This window comes from Bos javanicus, chromosome 29 (assembly GCF_032452875.1).
Source record: "Bos javanicus breed banteng chromosome 29, ARS-OSU_banteng_1.0, whole genome shotgun sequence".
NCBI lineage: Eukaryota > Metazoa > Chordata > Mammalia > Artiodactyla > Bovidae > Bos > Bos javanicus.
Window position 1 is genome coordinate 16,836,743 of NC_083896.1, and position 18,819 is coordinate 16,855,561.

An 18,819-nucleotide genomic window follows, 5' to 3' on the forward strand; every position below is an offset into this window, starting at 1 on the left:
CACCAACATTCACATTATAGGGGTCACAGAAGGAGAAGAGAGGAGATAGGACTCGAGAAAATATTTGAAGAGATAATAGCTGAAAACTTCCCTAATGTGGGAAAGGAAATAGTCAGCAAAGTCCTAGGAGTGCAGATGGTCCCAGGAAGGATAAACCCAAGGAGGAATACACATAGTAATCAAATGGACAAAAATTAAAGAAAATATGGGGAGGGAGGAGGGTTCAGGATGGGGAACACATGTATACCTGTGATGGATTCATTTTGATATTTGGCAAAACTAATACAATTATGTAAAGTATAAAAACAAAATTAAAAAAAAAAATAAAAGCAACAAGGGAGAAACAACAAATAATATACAAGGGGGCTCCCATTAGATTATCAGCTGATTTCTCAGCAGAAATTCTACAAGCCAGAAGGGAATGGCACAATATATTTAAATTGATGAAAGAGGAGAAACTATAACCAAGAATACTATACCTGGCAAGACTCTCATTGAGATTTGTTGGAGAAATCAAAAGCTTTCCAGACAAGCAGCACCACCATACCAGCTTTACAACAAATGCTAAAGGAACTTCTCTAGGCAGGAAGCACAAGAGAAGGAAAAGACCTATAGAGAATAAACCCTAAACAGTTAAGAAAATAATAGGGTCATACATATCAATAATTACCTTAAATGTAAATGGATTAAATGCACCAACCAAAAGACATAAACTGGCTGGGTGGATGAAAACACATGCATGTACGCACTTCCACTTACCACATCACTCAACCCCCCAAGTTGTATGTAATTACTTTATATTGTTAGATTAATCGTGTTTCCATTATGGCTTGCACCTGTAATTATCATTTATTTTTTTGTCTGGCAATGATTGTGAAAACTGATAAACATCTTTTACTATTGTGATTCAGTTCAGTGCAGTTCAGTCGCTCAGTCGTGTCTGACTCTTTGCGACCCCATGAATCGCAGCACGCTAGACCTCCAGTCCATCACCAACTCCCGGAGTTCACCCAGACTCACGTCCATTGAGTCAGTGATGCCATCCAGCCATCTCATCCTCTGTCGTCCCCTTCTCCTCCTGCCCCCTATCCCTCCCAGCATCAGAGTCTTTTCCAATGAGTCAACTCTTCGCATGAGGTGGCCAAAGTATTGGAGTTTCAGCTTTAGCATCAGTCCTTGCAATGAACACCCAGGACTGATCTCCTTTAGGATGGACTGTTTGGATCTCCTTGCAGTCCAAGGGACTCTCAAGAGTCTTCTCCAACACCACAGTTCAAAAGCATCAATTCTTCAGTGCTCAGCCCTCTTCACAGTCCAACTGTCACATCCATACATTAACTACTGGAAAAACCATAGCCTTGACTAGACGGACCTTTGTTGGCAAAGTAATGTCTCTGCTTTTGAATATGCTATCTAGGTTGGTCATAACTCCTTCTTTTAATTTCATGGCTGCAATCACTATCTGCAGTGATTTTGGAGCCCCCAAAAATAAAGTCTGCCACTGTTTCCCCATCTATTTCCCATGAAGTGATGGGACCAGATGCCATGATCTTCATTTTCTAAATGTTGAGCTTTAAGCCAACTTTTTCACTCTCCTCTTTCACTTTCATCAAGAGGCTTTTGAGTTCCTCTTCACTTTCTGCTGTAAGGGTGGTATCATCTGCATATCTGAGGTTACTGATATTTCTCCTGGCAATCTTGATTTCAGCTTGTGCTTCTTCCAGCCCAGCATTTCTCATGATGTACTCTGCATATAAGTTAAATAAGCAGGGTGACAATATACAGCCTTGATGTACTGCTTTTCCTATTTGGAACCAGTCTGTTGTTCCATGTCCAGTTTTAACTGTTGCTTCCTGACCTGCATATAGGTTTCTCAAGAGGCAGGTCAAGGTATTCCCATCTCTTTCAGAAATTTCCACAGTTAATTGTGATCCACACAGTCAAAGGCTTTGGCATAGTCAATAAAGCAGAAATGTTTTTCTGGAACTCTCTTGCTTTTTCAGTGATCCGTCGGATGTTGGCAATTTGATCTCTGGTTCCTCTGCCTTTTCTAAAAACCAGCTTGAACATCTGGAAGTTCACGGTTCATGTATTGCTGAAGCCTAGCTTGGAGAATTTTGAGCATTACTTTACTAGCATGTGAGATGAGTGCAATTGTGCGGTAGTTTGAGCATTCTTTGGCATTGCCTTTCTTTAGGATTGGAATGAAAGCTGACCTTTTCCAGTCCTGTGGCCACTGCTGAGTTTTCCAAATTTGCTGGCATAGTAAGTGCAGCACTTTCACAGCATCATCTTTCAGGATTTGAAATAGCTCAACTGGAATTCCATCACCTCCACTAGCTTTGTTCATAGTGATGCTTTCTAAGGCCCGCTTAACTTCACATTCCTATTGTGATTATGTAACTGTTATTCACTTAATACCATTGTATCATGATTGGTCAACAGAAATAAAATTCTGTATCACCAAAACTACCATTTAATGCATATTGAATTTTATCAAATGCTTTTAATGCATCAATTGATATGATCATGTGGTTTTTGTTTTTCTTTCATTGATGACAACATTGATTTGCATTTATTGAACCATCCTTATGACCCTGGAATGAGTCCAGCTTGAATGTGGTGTATGATCCTTTTTATGTGTTATCAGATTTGGTTTGCTAACATTTTTTTGAGGAGTTTTACATTGACATTAATGAAAGATATTGGCCTATAATTTTCTTTTTTGGTAGTATCTTTGCTAGTGTTGTTATCAGGGTGATTGTGGCTTCATAGAATGGCTCTGGGAGCATTTCCTCCTCTTCAGTCTTTTGGAAGAGTTTGAGAAGAGTCAGTCTAAGTTCTTTGTATGTTTGGTAGAATTCCCCAGTGAAGTCATCTGGTCCTGGAGTTTTGTTTGCAGGGAGTTATTGTTTTTACAGATTGTATCTTACTTCTAGTGATTGGTCTGTTCAGGTTATCTGTTTCTTCTTGATGCAGTTTTGGCAGGCTCTATGTTTCTAGAAGAGCTTCCCCATGGCTCAGAGGTAAAATATCTGCCTGCAGTGCAGGAAGTGCAGGAGATGCAGGTTCGATCCCTGGGTCAGGAAGATCCCCTGGAGGAGGAAATGGCAACCCACTCCAATATTCTTGCCTGGAAACTCCCATGGACAGAGGAGCCTGGTGGGCTACAGTCCATAGGGTCACAAATAGTCAGACACGACTAAAGTGACTTAGCATAGCACAACCCACAGCATGTGTTTCTAGAAACTTGTCCATTTCTTGTATGTTGTCCATTTTGTTGGTGTGTAACTGTCCATAGCATTTTCTTGTGATTTTTTTTTTTTGTATTTCTGCACTATTGGTTCTAACTTCTCCTTTTTCATTTATCTCATTTATTTGGGTCCTTTACCTTTTCTTCTTGGTGAGCCTGTCCAGAGGTTTATGGATTTTGTTTGTCCTTTGAAAGAACCAGCTCTTGGTTTTATTGATTTTTTTTCTATTTTTAATCTCCATTTATTCCTCTCTGATCTTTATTATTTCCTTCCTTCTGCTAACATTAGGTTGTGTTTGTTCTTCTTTTTCTAATTCTTTTAGGTGGTAGGTTAGGATTTTTATTTGGGATTTTTTTTTTCTTTTCTTTTTTTTTTTTTTTTTGAGAAAGACCTATACTGATATGAACTTCTCTCTTAGGATTGTTTTTGCTGCACCTCATGGATTTTGTATGATTGTGTTTTCTGCACACTCTTGAGATGAAGGAGAAAAATATTCTGAGAGGCATGCTTACAATTCCTTGCAAGACTTACTATTAAATCAATTAATGGTTGGGTCATCTAGTTGCACACCCTTCTTCAAGTCAACATGCCCGATCCTTACTGTTTTTAATTTATTCCTAACTTTTATAACAGTACCCAATCCCAAGCCTCCTTTGACTTCTTTCTCCCTATTCTAGTTTTCTTCTTAGCAATCATCACTCCCAGACATTGTTATCTATTCATTGCTCTCCATGGTCTATCCTGCCCCGTTAGAATGTAAGTTTCTTGAGGACAAGGGTGAGGTCTCATTTGTTCATTGCTATCCCCCACTGCCCAGAACTGCTTCAGCTAGCATACAATAGGCAATCAGCACTCATTGTGATGTGAAAGAATACCTACATTGTTGTTCTGCCTTCACTAAGAAGCCCTGCTTTGAGAAGAAAAATGATCCCCTAGGAAACAAGGCAGAACCTGGCCTCGACAGGCTTAATCTGGATAATGCACTGGCCTCATGAACTACGAACACATGTCATGCAGGCTGGGCTACATGATCTTGGGAAAGTGGCTTCTTACTCTCAGCCTTATTCCTGGATGAACTTCACTGAAGTGCAGAGTTGGTCACAAAGTCTAAATAAGTCTGTGAGTTCACTGCTCTAAGGTCCTGTTTCTTCGTCCAGAGGGTAGAGGTGAGACTACCAACTTTGTGATGTTTTTGTATCGCTTAGATCAATGACTGGCCTAGAAGAGGTGATTAGTGTGGGTTCTAGATACCTATTGAAAGAAGTGTTTGCTAGGGATGGAAATGGGGAGGAAACCATGGGGACACTGGGCACCTTAGAAGGGATAGAAGAGAAACTACCATTTAATGAGTACCTGCTGTAGACCAAATGCAGCCCTGGGGTCACATGCTTCATATGCATCCAGTTAAAATCTCACAATTACTCAAAGAAGTTTGGGGTCAATACATCTCACAAGGAGGAAACTGAGGCTTAGAGAAGCTTCTGTTGCTTGACTGAGTCCCGCAGCTGCTATGTGAAAGAGAGGGTTTGGCACTAGGTCAGTCTGATTTCCAGGCTTATCATGTTCCTCTGAGTCCCAGGAGGTGTTTAGGACCATCTCATGGGGGCTGTTGGCAGGCCATGCCAGTATCTCAGTATAAATCTCTGCCTCTGCTGGGTGAGAAGGGCAAAGCAACAGCCACAATCAGCGAGGCAAGTCAAGGATGCTACTGTTTTTAGACTTCAGGTGCTGACTGTTCATTGTTCTCTTCCTATTATGAAACGTCATCCTTGAACATAGGTACATTTTTTTGAGCTAATAAGTCCCTTTTATCTCCATCCCCCACTTTTATTGCCCCCCCCCCTATTTTTGAAGTTGAGCCTTTTGTTTATGTGTGTTGTTTTAAAACACATATAGTTTTGTGTTCAAATATTTTTAATTTACACAGATGACATTGTCCTGTAGACCTCTGTTTCCTACTTTTTTCTTGTTGCACTTCGATTTTAAGATCCATCCACGTTGCTGTGTATACATATTAACCCATTATTCCTTTTTTTTTTAATTTTTATTTATTTGGCTGCATCAGGTCTTAGCTGTGGCATGCAGGATCTTTGTCGTGTCTCATGCAGAATCTTACAGCTCGCAGGCACGGACGCCAACTCAGCAGTTGAGGTGCGTAGGCTTAGTTGCTCTGGGGCATGTGGGATCTTAGTTCCCTGACCAGGGATAGAACCTGTGTCTCCTGCATTGGCAGGTGGATTCTTAACCACTGGACCACCAGAGAAGTCCCTAGCCCATTATTCCTAACTGCTGCAAATATTCCCTTTGTGCACACTTGATGTTCTACACATGCATGCCTCCAGAGAGGCACACCAGGGTGGTTTCCAGCTCTCTGCTCTTATTAACAACACCATGGTGGACATCCTCCTATACACCCCCAATATACCTGTGTGAGAATTGCTTACTTATTCTGGGCTACTTGGGGTAGAGAGCACATGTGTATGTAACTTAGCTAAGTAGTTCCAGACATCTCTCTTCCAAGGCTGTCCCCATGTGCCATCACCCTGACGTGATGCTTCCTCTTTCCTATACTTCCTCATAGCCTCTGACACTTGGGGTAGGATTTTGTATTTGTGCCAATCTGATGGGTGCAAACATAACTTAAAAAAAAAGAAACTTTGTTTTTATTTGACTGTAAATAAGTCTGAGTATCTATAGCATGTCAGCCTTTTGCATTTCTCTTCACTGAATTACTTCTCCATATCCTGTGTTCATTTGTTGGTTAGGGTTCCTGACATTTTCTTGTTCACTCTCATAAGGAGTTCCTGGTGTGTTATAAATACTAATCTCTTCTCACTCTTTTGCCGGAGTGGGGAACTGTGCTGTCCTGCATGCGGGATCTTAGTTCCTCAACCAGAGATCGAACCCATGCGCCCTACATTGGGAGGGCAGAGTCTTAACCACTGGATCACCAGGGATGTCTCCCTTGTCACTTTTAGACAAGTATCTTCTCCCAGACTATATCCATCTATTAATTTTGTTAAGCAAAAACTTTAATTCTGGGATTATTAAGTTCATCTTTTTTTGTATTTTTCATCTTAGAATTTGGGCATGGGATTGGTGGTTTGAGAAATCCATCCCCATCAGCTGGTCACAAAGACATTCTTCAGTATTTTCTTCTAACAGCCCACATGGGCAGAGGGGGCATCAGTCTTGTGTTCCTGTTAGCAGAAGGCTCAGGCTTATGAATCCCTTGCTGATCTGGAGGGTAGAGAGTTTTGTTTTCTTTCCTTCAAAGGGCCCTACAAGCCAACGGGAAAGCAGTTAGAGAGGGCTTTAACTGAATTTTCTGCTTTTTAATTTTTCTGAACTTCAGGGGTGCTCATCCCTCACATCACATAGGCTAGAATAGTTAGTGAGTGGAGTTGTCCCTATGGCCCTCTGCTGCCCTAACATCTTGAGATGAGGAGGCCTGGGAACCTCATCCCCAGTGATGAGGATAACTCCTGGTGTCTGGCACAGAGGTGTCTGTGAAATTCAAAGTCAGAGGGCAAGAGGGAGGAGACTGGCCTGTGCTACTGTGGTAGTGCTGTGGGGGCCCAGGCCTCCACTTTAATGGGCCCACGTGGACAGAAAGACCTCAGTGGGATGTGAGTGGGAGCCTGGTTCCAGGGATCAAGGCGCCTCTGACATTTGCTGGACTTCACTCCTGGGGCCGCTTCTTTGTACACATCAGTTCAACATGAAAACAAATCCTGGAAAATCAAATTGGGATGGAGGAGTTTGAATGTCACCCTGTCTGACCTCTTTCCTTTACTGATGGGGAAACAGACCCAGAGTGAGGGAGCTTATGAAACATCACACAGCTTGTGAATTGGAGACCCAGGGCTGGAACCCAGGCTTTTTAATACCAGGCTGAAACTCTGACTGCTCCACTTGGAAAGATTCCATCATGTGGAGACAGAGAGTCCTGGGTTTGAACCTCATTGTTCATTTCATAATTGCATAAATAGATGTATTTGCCACTGTGGCCAGTGCTTTAAAGAGGTATGCTCAGGGCTGTGAGATCTTGGAGGAATCTGACCTTGTCTCAGATCTTCAGAGAAGGTTCTAGAAGGAAATGGGCTGAAGTCTACAGTTGAATCGAGCTTAACCTACTAGAGAGGGGAGAGCTTGGATGGGTGGATGGATGACTGTGAGCCTGAGTTTAAGAGGTTGGTTGTTTCCCCACTGTGAACTCTCTCTCTTGGCCCAGGGAGGCCTGCTGGTAAATTGCTAAATGTGTCAGTCCTTTGAGTGTTTAACTTAAAGCTGGGCAGCTGTTCCCTTGAAGTACTTACCTCTGTCCCTATACACTTCTTTGAACCCTATCACTAATCCCTGGGAAGGGAAAATGCAAAAGCAAAAAAAAAAAAGAGTAAAATGCATTGTTAATCATGCTGAAATGTAACGCTCCTCTCTGAACCTTGGAAGATGAGAAATTTACATGCTGATTTCATCCATTACTTCACTCAGGGGATGACAGGCTGCAATTGAAGAGGCTTCGGCAAGTTAAGTACTACAAACCTTGCCCAGGTTCTTAAGCCTCTCTTGGAACTCCTGGAGACCAATTGGTAATGTTGACATTCTTTCCAGTGACTTCTGGGCCTGCCAGCCAGGGTGTGGACAGTTCCCACTCAAAAAAAGATTTCGCATTAGACCATGACACAGGACGTGGTCTGTTCATTTGTTGGGGAACCTGAAACTGTTAAGGGAAAAGAGGGTGAGAAAGGGATTCTGCAGAGAAACAAAAGCAGGCAAGAGTGGCCATTACAGATGCCACAGCCCCTCTGACAAAGCTCTCTTGTTGCTGGAATCAGAGAAGGAAGAAGGGGAAAAAAACTAACATTTATTTGGCACTTGCTGTGTACGAGGTATCTGTCCCTGACTCCTCACACTCCGTGGGAGGTGTTGTCATTCTCATTTTGCAGGTGGGGAAACTAAGCTAATTAACATGCCCAATACAGTGACAACAATGATGATGATAGCAGTTCATATTCATATGCTAGACGCCGTGCTAAGCTCTTGCCACGTGTAACTCATTTAATCCTCATAAAAACTCTGTAGGGCAGGAGCTGGTATGATCTACATTTTTTCAGTTGAGGAAAGTAAAGCATGAAAAGGTTGAGAGTCTTGCCCTTAAACAGTCAATGGCAGTGGTGTTAGTATTTAGTCGCTCAGTCATGTCCGACTCTTTGTGACGCTATGGTCTGTAGCTGGCCAGGCTCTTCTGTCCATGAAATTTTCCAGGCAAGAATACTGGAGTGGGTTGCTGTTTCCTCCTCCTTGGGACCTTCTGGACCCAGGGATCAAACCTGGGTCTCCTGCAGCTCCTGCATTGCACTCTAGAGTTTACTTTTTTTTTTGACTGGAATTTAGCCTATTGCTCATATTGAACTTGAGTAACCTTAAAGGAAAATTCATATTTATGGCCAGAGTCAGAATAAGTATGTTTGGCCAAGTGAATAGGTCTTATCTAATGATTATCAGTTATAGCCCAGACAGAACTGTAATAATTCCTTTCTTCTAAAATAAACTTTCTAAGAGCCATCCAGTCAGAGCCTTGGAGAGGAGAAACCCACCAAGGTAAACCAGAAGTACTGGATACAGGTAACTGACCACAACCCAGCAATTTGATTGATTTCTAAAATTTGCATAATATTATGCCTGTGATAGAAAAACACTTGATTCACATCTAAGAGTCCAAGAAACCAAGAAAGAAATGTTATGAACAATCATATGAGTCAGGCCTAGCATCTTGGATCAGCTGTCTACTTCTGATGTCTTCTTCTCTTCTCTTTCTGGCGTTGGTGTTTCTTATTATCAGAGCATTGCTTTAAGGTGAATTTGAGGTCAGCAGTTCCCTCTGTAGACCAGTCTGGTGCTGCTGCTGCTGCTGCTGCTGCGTCGCTTCAGTCGTGTCTGGTTCTGTGCAACCCCATGGACTGCAGCCTACCAGGCTCCTCCATCCATGGGATTTTCCAGGCAAGAGTACTGGAGTGGGGTGCCATTGCCTTCTCCACAGTCTGGTGCATGAGCCCCAAATTCGCCCGCACTCCCTGAGGAGGTAGATGGGCACAGGGGGCCACTGCTTGTACCAAAGCTCCAGGTCCTCGTGGAGTTGAGGCAAAGGAAGCAAGTCCTCTCTGGGTCACTTGGTGGTCACCATAACTGTCGACTAAGAAACATGCGCAATGTGAGAGCTGCAAGTTAAGTTTTACTGGGGGCAAAAGGACTGCAGCCTGGGAGACAGCGCCTCAGTTAGTAAATGGCAGAACTGGGATTGAGACAGGGAGAGTGGCTCCAGTTCTCATGCTTTAACCACTAGGGTGGAGGTTGGAAAGCAAGTCTGATACACTTGAAAAATCCTTGCCCTTTCAACCGTGCCTGTCACCCTGCTGCTTGATGAGGATGCTGCTCTCATAAATGATACCATTTAATGAGTGCTGAGCATGAATGGGCACTGTGCCTGTTGCTTCCCGTTGCTGTGTATTTCAGTCTTACCATCTATCGTTAAGTGAAGACTGAAACTCAAAGAGGCCACGTGTTCTGCCCAAGGTCACACCGCTAATGGTGGCTCTGGGCCACTTTCTAAACAGGAGGGGTTCACTTGCTGGCTCATTGCATTACCTTCAGGGAATCATTCTGGAAGCTTATCTGTGGGATGAGCGGTGTTTCAGCAAACAGTGAGTGTCTGCTCTTGACTCCGGGTGAGGCTGAGTGCTGGGGGACAAGAGATGGCACCTGTGTGGTAGTCCCGGCCTGGAGGAGCCCCTGGGCTTGGAAGTGGGAGGAGCTCTGGCCTTGGTGCCACCTCGTTCTTCCCCCTACACACCCTGGACAGGCAGGACTTTGCCTCTCTAAACACCGTACTGGCTCTCTTTTGACTAAAGAAACAGCAGCTTCCACCTGTTTAGTCAGATCTAGTTACAGCAAGAGGCTATTTTATTATTGCTATTAATCTGATGTAGAGAAGGTTTGAAACTCTTGATTCTGAGGAATAAAAGACCCCCCAAAAAGAAAGATCAGTAATCATCCAAATTGTGGCTGTTTGAAGGCTTCAAGGGAAGAGGTTTTTTTTTTTTTTTTCTTTTTTTGCTCAAAGCAGGCCATTTGCATGTCACATTTGTTTTATCTCCTTTTTCTTTTCTTCCAATAATTTGGATCAAAATGATCATAAAGTTGCTCCATTTTAGGCGATTTCAGCAGGCCATTGACACATTGGATTAGCAAAAATAAGTTATTTCCAAAGCCCCAATTCATATCGCCAAGAAAATTATAAGCAAATAAATAATTATATGCATTTTTTTCACAAGTAGCTATTGACATAATGATGGCAGTTCTTCCATTGTACCTAATCAGTAACAGATGTGCATCAGAGAAGGTGTGATGTGTATTAGCTCCTGGCAGGAGGAAGGGATGTTTAAAGGAACCATTTTCTTAGACTCTCCTGGAAAGAGGGAGAGAGTGGGAGGCAGGCAGGAAGAGAGAGAGAACGAAAATAATCTTGCACCATACCGTGCAGACGTCCTCTTTCTGGCTGACTCACGGGAAGTAGCTGCTGGTAAAGGAACCCTCAATGAGCACATCGGGGCTTCTAGCAGAAATGCATATATTAAGGTCAGGAGGAAAGAAAGGAAAAAAAAAAAAAAACAAGAAACACATTTATTGAGCAAGAATTCCTTTGCAGATGTTCACACAGATTTGCTCATTTTGTCTTCCCAATTTTGCCAAGCTGGTTAGAACCCAATCACATTGTTGTACAAATAAGGAAATGAAGACCCAAGGTCCAAGGAAAGGCTTGTCTCAGGCGATCCAGCTGATCTGTGTCAGGGTCGGGATGTGAACCTAGGGTTGAAAATCCCAAAGTCTTGTTTCTACCCTCTGTAGTCCTTTTTCCACCTAAGCTATGTAAAATGATACTTACTTTATTATTATTATTCTCTGATCCGAGGGAGAAGAACTATGGATAAATCTCAGATGAAAGTTGTGAATGGGTGACTAGTCACTGAGTGATCTATGGGCCTGTGCCTTCTGACAGAGCTATGGAATGAGTGATAGAACCTTTCTGTAGAGACTTGTATCTTTCATTCATTCCTCAACTGTCTACCTTAATGTTATTTCCCTGCATGTAAATGTATTTCAACTGCTGTCTACGTTTCTAGGGCCTGGAGATCCCAGGGGGAATAGAACACATCTCCGGTCCTCAAGGAACTTTATAGGGAAGACAGGGAGCTTGACCGCTGGGGCACGATACTGTGTAGTAGTGGGGGTGGAATTAACATCTAATGTCAGAATCAGAAGTGAAAATCGCCTGCAGGTTGGTTGGCGGGCACATGAAAGGATACCCAATGTCACTAATTCTTAGAGAAATGCAAATCAAAGCTGTAGTGAGGCACCACCTCACACCAAAGTCTGTAAACAATACATGCAGGAGAGAGTGTAGAGAAAAGGGAACCCTCCTACACTGTTGGTGGAAATGTGAATTGGTGCAGCCAATATGGAGGTTCCTTAAAAAACTGAAAGTAGAGTTACCATGTGATCCATCAGTACCAGTCCTGTATGTGGCATGTATCTGGAGAAAACTCTAATTGAAAAAGATCCATGCACCGAAATGTTCACTGTTGTTGCTGTTCAGTCTCTTAGTCATGTCCCATGACTTTGCAACCCCATGGACTGCAGCACGCCAGGCTCCCCAGACCTTCACTATCTCCTGGAGTTTGCTCAAGCTCATGTCCCTTGCGTTGGTATTGCCATCCAACCGTCTTATTCTCTGTCGTCCCCTTCTCTTCCCAACTTCAATCTTTTCTAGCATCAGGCTCTTTTCCGACGAGTCAGCTCTTCACATCAGGTGGCCAAAGTATTGAAGCTTCAGCATCAGCCCTTCCAATGAATACTCAGGGTTGATTTCCTTTAGGATTGACTGGTTTGATCTGCCTGCCATCCAAGGGACTCCTAAGAGTCTTCTCCAGCACTACGGTTTGAAAGTATCAATTCTTCGGCACTCAGCCTTCTTTGTGGTCCAACTTTTACATCCTACATGACTACTGGAAAAACCATAGCTTTGACTAGATGGATCTTTGTCAGCAAAGTGATGTCTCTGCTTTGTAATACACTGTCTAGGTTTGTCATAGCTTTTCTTCCAAGGAGCAAGTGTCTTAATTTCATGGCTGCAGTCACTGTCTGCAGTGATTTTGAAGCCCAAGAAAATAATGTCTGTCACTGTTTACATTCAAGAGAGAGACTCAAATAGTCTTAAAAAAACCTACAGTCCATGAAGCCTACCATACGCATGTCCTGGATTGAAGGGGGACTTTGAGTGATATGACTGGAATGTAAATTCACTGCTCTCTGAAGCTTCTCATGGTGTGATCATCTCTCTGCTTCAAAGGCAATCTAAGGGGTTTTCAAGGGTAATGTAACCTACAGGCAATTTTCAGTGTTCGTAGAAGAACTACTTATAGGATCTAAGATGTGGAAGCAATCTAAGTGGTCATCAACAGATGAACACTTATATATGTGTATATATATTTATATGTCAGTACACACACACACACACACATGGAATATTACTCAGCCATAAAAAAGGATGAAATAATGCCATTTGCAGTAGCATGAATGAACCTAGAGATTATCATGTTACACGAGGTAAGTCAAAGATAAAAATATCATATAATATCACTTATATGTGGAATCTAAAAAAATGATACAAATGAACTTATTTATATGATAGAAATAGACTCACAGATATAGAAAACAAACTTATGCTTATCAAAGGGGATATGGGGGGATAATTTAGGATTTGGGGATTAACACATGCACACTACTACATGCAAAATAGATAAACAAGGACCTACTGTATAGCACAGGGACCATATGCTATATCTTATAATAACTAATAATGGAAGAGAATCCAAAAAAAGAATATATATGTGTATATATATATAGCTGAATCATTTTGCTGTGCATTTGAAACTAACCCAACATTGTAAATTAACTTCAATTTAAAAAATTGCCTGTAGGCTCAATTCAGTTCAGTCGCTCAGTCGTGTCCGACTCTTTGCAACCCCATGATCTCAGCACGCCAGGCCTCCCTGTCCATCACCAACTTCCGGAGTTGACTCAGACTCACGTCCATCGAGTCCATGATGCCATCCAGCCATCTCATCCTCTGTCGTCCCCTTCTCCTCTTGCCCCCAATCCCTCCCAGCATCAGAGTCTTTTCCAATGAGTCAACTCTTCGCATGAGGTGGCCAAAGTACTGGAGTTTCAGCTTTCGCATCATTCCTTCCAAAGAAATCCCAGGGCTGATCTCCTTCAGAATGGACTGGTTGGATCTCCTTGCAGTCCAAGGGACTCTCAAGAGTCTTCTCCAACACCACAGTTCAAAAGCATCAATTCTTCGGTGCTCAGCCTTCTTCACAGTCCAACTCTCACATCCATACATGACCACAGGAAAAACCATAGCCTTGACTAGACAGACCTTTGTTGGCAAAGTAATGTCTCTGCTTTTGAATATGCTATCTAGGTTGGTCATAACTTTCCTTGCAAGGATTAAGCGTCTTTTAATTTCATGGCTGCAGTCACCATCTGCAGGTTACATTATTACTCTTGAAAACCCCTTAGGTTGTCTTTGAAGTAGAGAGATGATCACACCATGAGAAACTTGAGAAAGCAGTGAATTTACATTCCAATCATATCACTCCAAGTCCCCCTTCAATCCAGATCATGTATATGGTGGGCTTCATGGGCTGGTAGGTTTCTTAGACTATTCGAGTCTCTCTCTTTCTACCAGCCCCTACAAACTGTATAGTAGAACTTGCAAAAGAAACAAGCCTGTATGAGGCACCTTCCCCATGCAGGGTAAACTTAGCCTGCAAATGCCATAGTAAACTGCCAGGGTCTGACTAGGACCCTTATCTGGAAGGTGACGTTAAGAGGGCAGTTCCTAGGAAGGGTCTTGGAGAGTGACAGGAAAGCTCTGTACCTCCAGGAATGCTGCCCCGCGTCATTAGAGACAAGCCTGCCACACTCGCAGAGCTGGGGGTGGGCAGTGGTGGGGCTGCATCCCCTTTGTGGACACGCGGCCTGTCCTCTCCCTTCTGCATCCTCAACCTGGACGTGGGAGGTGCTTAGAAATATTTGTGACACCTGTGTGTCTCTGTCTCCCTTTCATCATATACAGCTGATAGACAAACACACACTCACCTCCTTTTATTCATCCCCAGTGCCACCACCCTGGTCCCACACCCTCCTCTTCTGTTGGGTTCCTGTTCCTAACTGGTCTTCTCACCACCATCCTTGTCCACTTGAGCCAGTGGTGCATGAGGGTCAGTATTTAGCAATTGGCTCTCTGAGGCAGGGAGAACCTGGATTTGAAGTGTTTTCTGATTGCTGTGGTGTAAATATTCCCACCATGGCCGAAATCCTGCTACCAACACCATGCCTGGGCACACAGTTGGGATGCACACAGGCTCTCTCTGTGTCGTGCAAGCTCACTCCAGTGCACCACTGCTTCCAACTCACCATCCACTCCGCTGCTGTGGTCACCTTTCACAGTGGACTCCATGCTTAGAGCCCATCGGTGGCTTCCCACTGACCTAGAAATAGAGTCCCAAGTCCTTAAGGTGCTTCTCAGCCTTGTAGGACCCAGGGCTTCCCATGTAGCGCTAGTAGTAAAGAATCTGCCTGCCGTTGTAGGGTTCGGGTTTGATCCCTGGGTCGGGAAGATCCCCTGGAGAAGGAAATGGCAACCCACTCCAGTATTCTTGCTGGAAGAATCCCATGGACAGAGGAGCCTTGTGCACTACAGTCCATGGGGGTCACAAAGAGTTGGACATGATTGAGCATCTGAGTCACATAAGACCCAACCCTGCAGCCTCAGCAGCCTTATCCATACTACGGGCTTCCCTGCCTTGACCCCTGCTCGGCATCCTCAAGTTCACTCAACATACTTTGCTTCTCCAGTGTCACTTCCCCCATAGATCTTCCCAAGTTCTCCCAAGATCTGGCAGAGCTGCCCTTGTTCTGCTTTCTTAACTTCTACTGTGTCTCTCTGCACTTGTCACTAACTCAGCAATCGGTTCTTAATATTTGTCTCTACACTGACATATGAACTCCAGACAGCAGTAGCCACGTTGTCATGTTCATCAGCGTGTCCTCAGCCCCTGGCACAGAGCTTGGTGAAATGGGGTTCTGGAGCAGATTATAGAATTTAGAGAGCATGGTTGGAGGGCAACAGAGGTCAGCCTCATATGGGTATTTGACTTTTGCCTCTGACAGGGTATATTTTGTTAACTGCTCAGAGTATATTTCATCAGGAGACCACCCGAGGTTGGTTTTTGAACTGTCCTTAGGGAAGAAGTAAGACAGTCACAACTTTCACCCACGCCTTCTGAACAAAATCCTTAGGATGAAGGCCTTGAATCCGTTATTACACATCCAAGTAACTAATCAATGTAACAGTTTTTAACTGCTTTCCTGAGATATGATTGGCATACAGTAAGCTGTAGGTAATTAATATATACAACCTGATGTGTTTGGAGATTAAGTATAGACTTGTGAAAACATCATGATTATCAATGCCAGCAAGCTTATCCATCACCTCTGGAACTTTCCTCCCATCTGGCAGGATTTAAACACCCAGGGTCTTGTTTGCTTTCAAATCTCATGACTTCAAAACCTTCCCAATAAAACGAACCCTGGAATCATTCATAATATAATTGCTGCTGAGAGCTCTGAGGCTGTGATTCATAAAGGGGCAGTGGAGGATCCGAGAAGCAGGGAGGGCCAAAGGGCTGGCTTTCTACTTCATCACAGACCGTGTTACACCTCATTCCAATCTTTGAGAAGAGAGTTCGCTCAACAGAAAGACCTTTGAGGGTATTTGGGGGGCAGATATGATGCTTAACATTCCAGCCTAACGCCTCTTGATGCTTCAGTTTTCCATGCCAGGAGTTGAAAAACAATTTGTTAGTCATACTTTGCTTAATCTTTGTAATTACACATATTTTCTGGAAGGTCTGAGTGGCAATCCCATATTTATCCCGCAATCAAAGCCATTGTGGATTATCAGCTAAATACCTCATTAGGAAGATTTTAAAACATGTCTCCCAAAGGTTTTTGTTTTCCTTTTTTTAAAAAAAAAGACTTAATTTTAAAGAAAAAGCAATCTATCTATTGTATTGTACAGTCTCATGCTGAGTGATTTTAAGGATTCCTATTATATCCACTTGAGAAGAGAGATTTATAAAGTAGTAAATTATAAAGAGGCTCATTTTTAAAGCAGATAACAGACAATTATATTGTTGGGCCACTGACCTGAGACTCAGACTGGCCTGAGGTTCAACTTTCCCTCTGAAATTGGCAGCTGTGTGACTTTGGGCCTCCGTGTGATCTGAGTCTCGGATTCCTTGTCTGAAAAATGGATTCTGATGCCTTGAGTTGTTGCTGGCTGAAATGAGATAGTGCAGTGCCTGGCAAGAAACAGGTGCTTAATAAATGCTCTTTACTTTGTTGTGACTATTAATATGGTCATATTGTAATTCGTTGCCCACCAGTAAATTTCCCTCATTCATATATTTTATGATACCTTTTTCATACCTGTGAGGATTTTAGTTACATATGAGTCTTGACATCACTCTGGATGCAGATAACCAGAAAAAGATGTTTCCGACTTGGGCAGGGAAGAGATAAGACTGATGAGGCTGCAGGCAGAGAGAGATGGAAAGAGGAACTCTCCCTATACCTCCGAGGTCTTGTCATCCATGTGGGACGGGTAGAGGAGCTGGATGTAAGGAAGCTGACCAGGGTCTCACATGCCCAGTCACGTCCATGTGGTCCGTGGTTCAAGGACCACGTCTGTCCCATTCACTGCTTCGTCCCCGGTGTCCAGCAGGTGCAGCGTCTGACCTGGGTCGATGTGGATCATGTGTGTTTGGCGAGTAGAGTTTCCAGGGCCAGAGTTAAGATTACGTAGCTTTCTGTTTTATGGAAAGGGTTTGAAAAACACTTCTTGGCTAAGTCACGTAGGTAAAATAAGGGTTTCTGAAAGCATTTTTCAGTCTCAATCAGTGAAATTACCTTTCATCTCTGGGAACACAATGGAATTCGGAAGGTAGAAGCCAGTGGCTCCGGGTGAAAACTTCAGATTCGTTAAGATGAAGGACCAGATCTGGGGAAAAAAAAAAAAAACAATTCCTTTGACTTATGTACTAAGTGCAACTAAGCAAATGAAGTCCCATCATGGCACTGATCCCATCATCTCACCTAATCCTCACACCTGCTTTGAGAGATCAGGATTTGAGCCCCCTTTTTCCAGATGAAGAAATGTGAAATTCCAGGTTAATTCAGAGACAACTGAGTTTCAGAGACAAACACTCCCAAGGCCACACTGCTAGGAAGTGTCAGAGCCCCACGTCAAACTCGGTTCTGTCAAGTTCCAAAATCCAAATTCCAAAATTCACTTATGACATCAGAAGTTGCCATTTGCCAAATGCGTTACATTTGCTGAATCCACATTTTTTTCCTTCAGGTTGGGGACAGAAAGCTTCACATCAGAATGAGTCCTAAACTCAGATATTTGGAGGGATCAGGCTGGTGGGGCAATAGGGCTGTGTTGGTGGAGAATCCATGGTGGCCCTTCGAAAGGGGGCAGCTGCCATTCAAATACATCTCAATGTGGCTAAAAGGAAATGCAGAGGTTTGGTCACCACACCTTTTACTCTTCCAAGAGAAAGTGGAAACCCCGATTTTTATGGGAAATGTTAGAATTTTAATTTATTGTCAATTAAATTTAAAGAAAAAATGTACAGGCCAGTAAAATATACCAGGGCTGTGCTCCAAGAACCAGTGTGTTCAATCCAGCAGGGTTAGATTACTAACACTTTAGAACCCTCCCTGGGGAATGTTGTTTGTATAGGACAATGGGTCGCACAAGGAAATCAGCCTAATAGTAATGGTTAAAGCTCGTTGATTGTTAAGGATGTGCTGACACTTTACTTCTGTTATTTTATTGAATATCCCAGCACTCTAATAGGATTTTATTACCCTTCTCTTACTGGTAAGAGAACAGGTTTAGAGATGCTGAGATTCACCTAGGGTCACAGACTTATGGAATAGTAGACCAGGGCTTGAACCCAGGTGTGCCTGGCTTCTAAATCTGTGCTTTTAATCTTTGCACTTTGCTGTCTCCCACAGACTCCAAAAATATGGAAAAACTGCCCCAGACGTTTCTTTGTTTGGTGCTCATGGTTTCCCGGGATTGGATGTCAGAAAGTGTGGGAACTTGTTCTGGAAATGAACACCTTGCTTAGAAAAGCATCAGTCTTCCAAGTAAAGTGCTTTGTGCATCGTAAAACCTTCAATTTTGCTCCATTATATTTTGGGTCCATGAGGGATAGATTGCAGTTCATGTCTTCCTGCTGATTAGTGCATCCTATTTACGTGTATATGGTACCGATTAGATGGTGCGCTTTGCAGAATTAGCTCCCTGATGAACAGGTATTATTTCCCCCTCTGCTGACATGGAGCAGCTGTCTGCACTCAT

At 43.2% G+C, this 18,819-nt stretch overlaps 1 protein-coding gene and 1 long non-coding RNA gene across 8 annotated transcripts in view; one reads left to right on the forward strand and one right to left on the reverse strand.

Annotated features, from left to right (window-relative positions):
• Positions 1 to 18,819, forward strand: part of TENM4 (teneurin transmembrane protein 4) — an 854,243-nt gene that overhangs the window by 80,451 nt on the left and 754,973 nt on the right. The gene's annotated exons all lie outside the window — the stretch shown is intronic.
• LOC133241078 (uncharacterized) lies at positions 6,272 to 17,754 on the reverse strand. The gene is made up of 7 exons (XR_009734513.1): positions 17,541 to 17,754; positions 17,355 to 17,445; positions 17,079 to 17,254; positions 16,875 to 16,978; positions 16,593 to 16,747; positions 10,791 to 10,869; positions 6,272 to 6,535 (listed from the first exon to the last, which is right to left on the reverse strand). It is a non-coding gene; the product is annotated as an uncharacterized LOC133241078 (long non-coding RNA).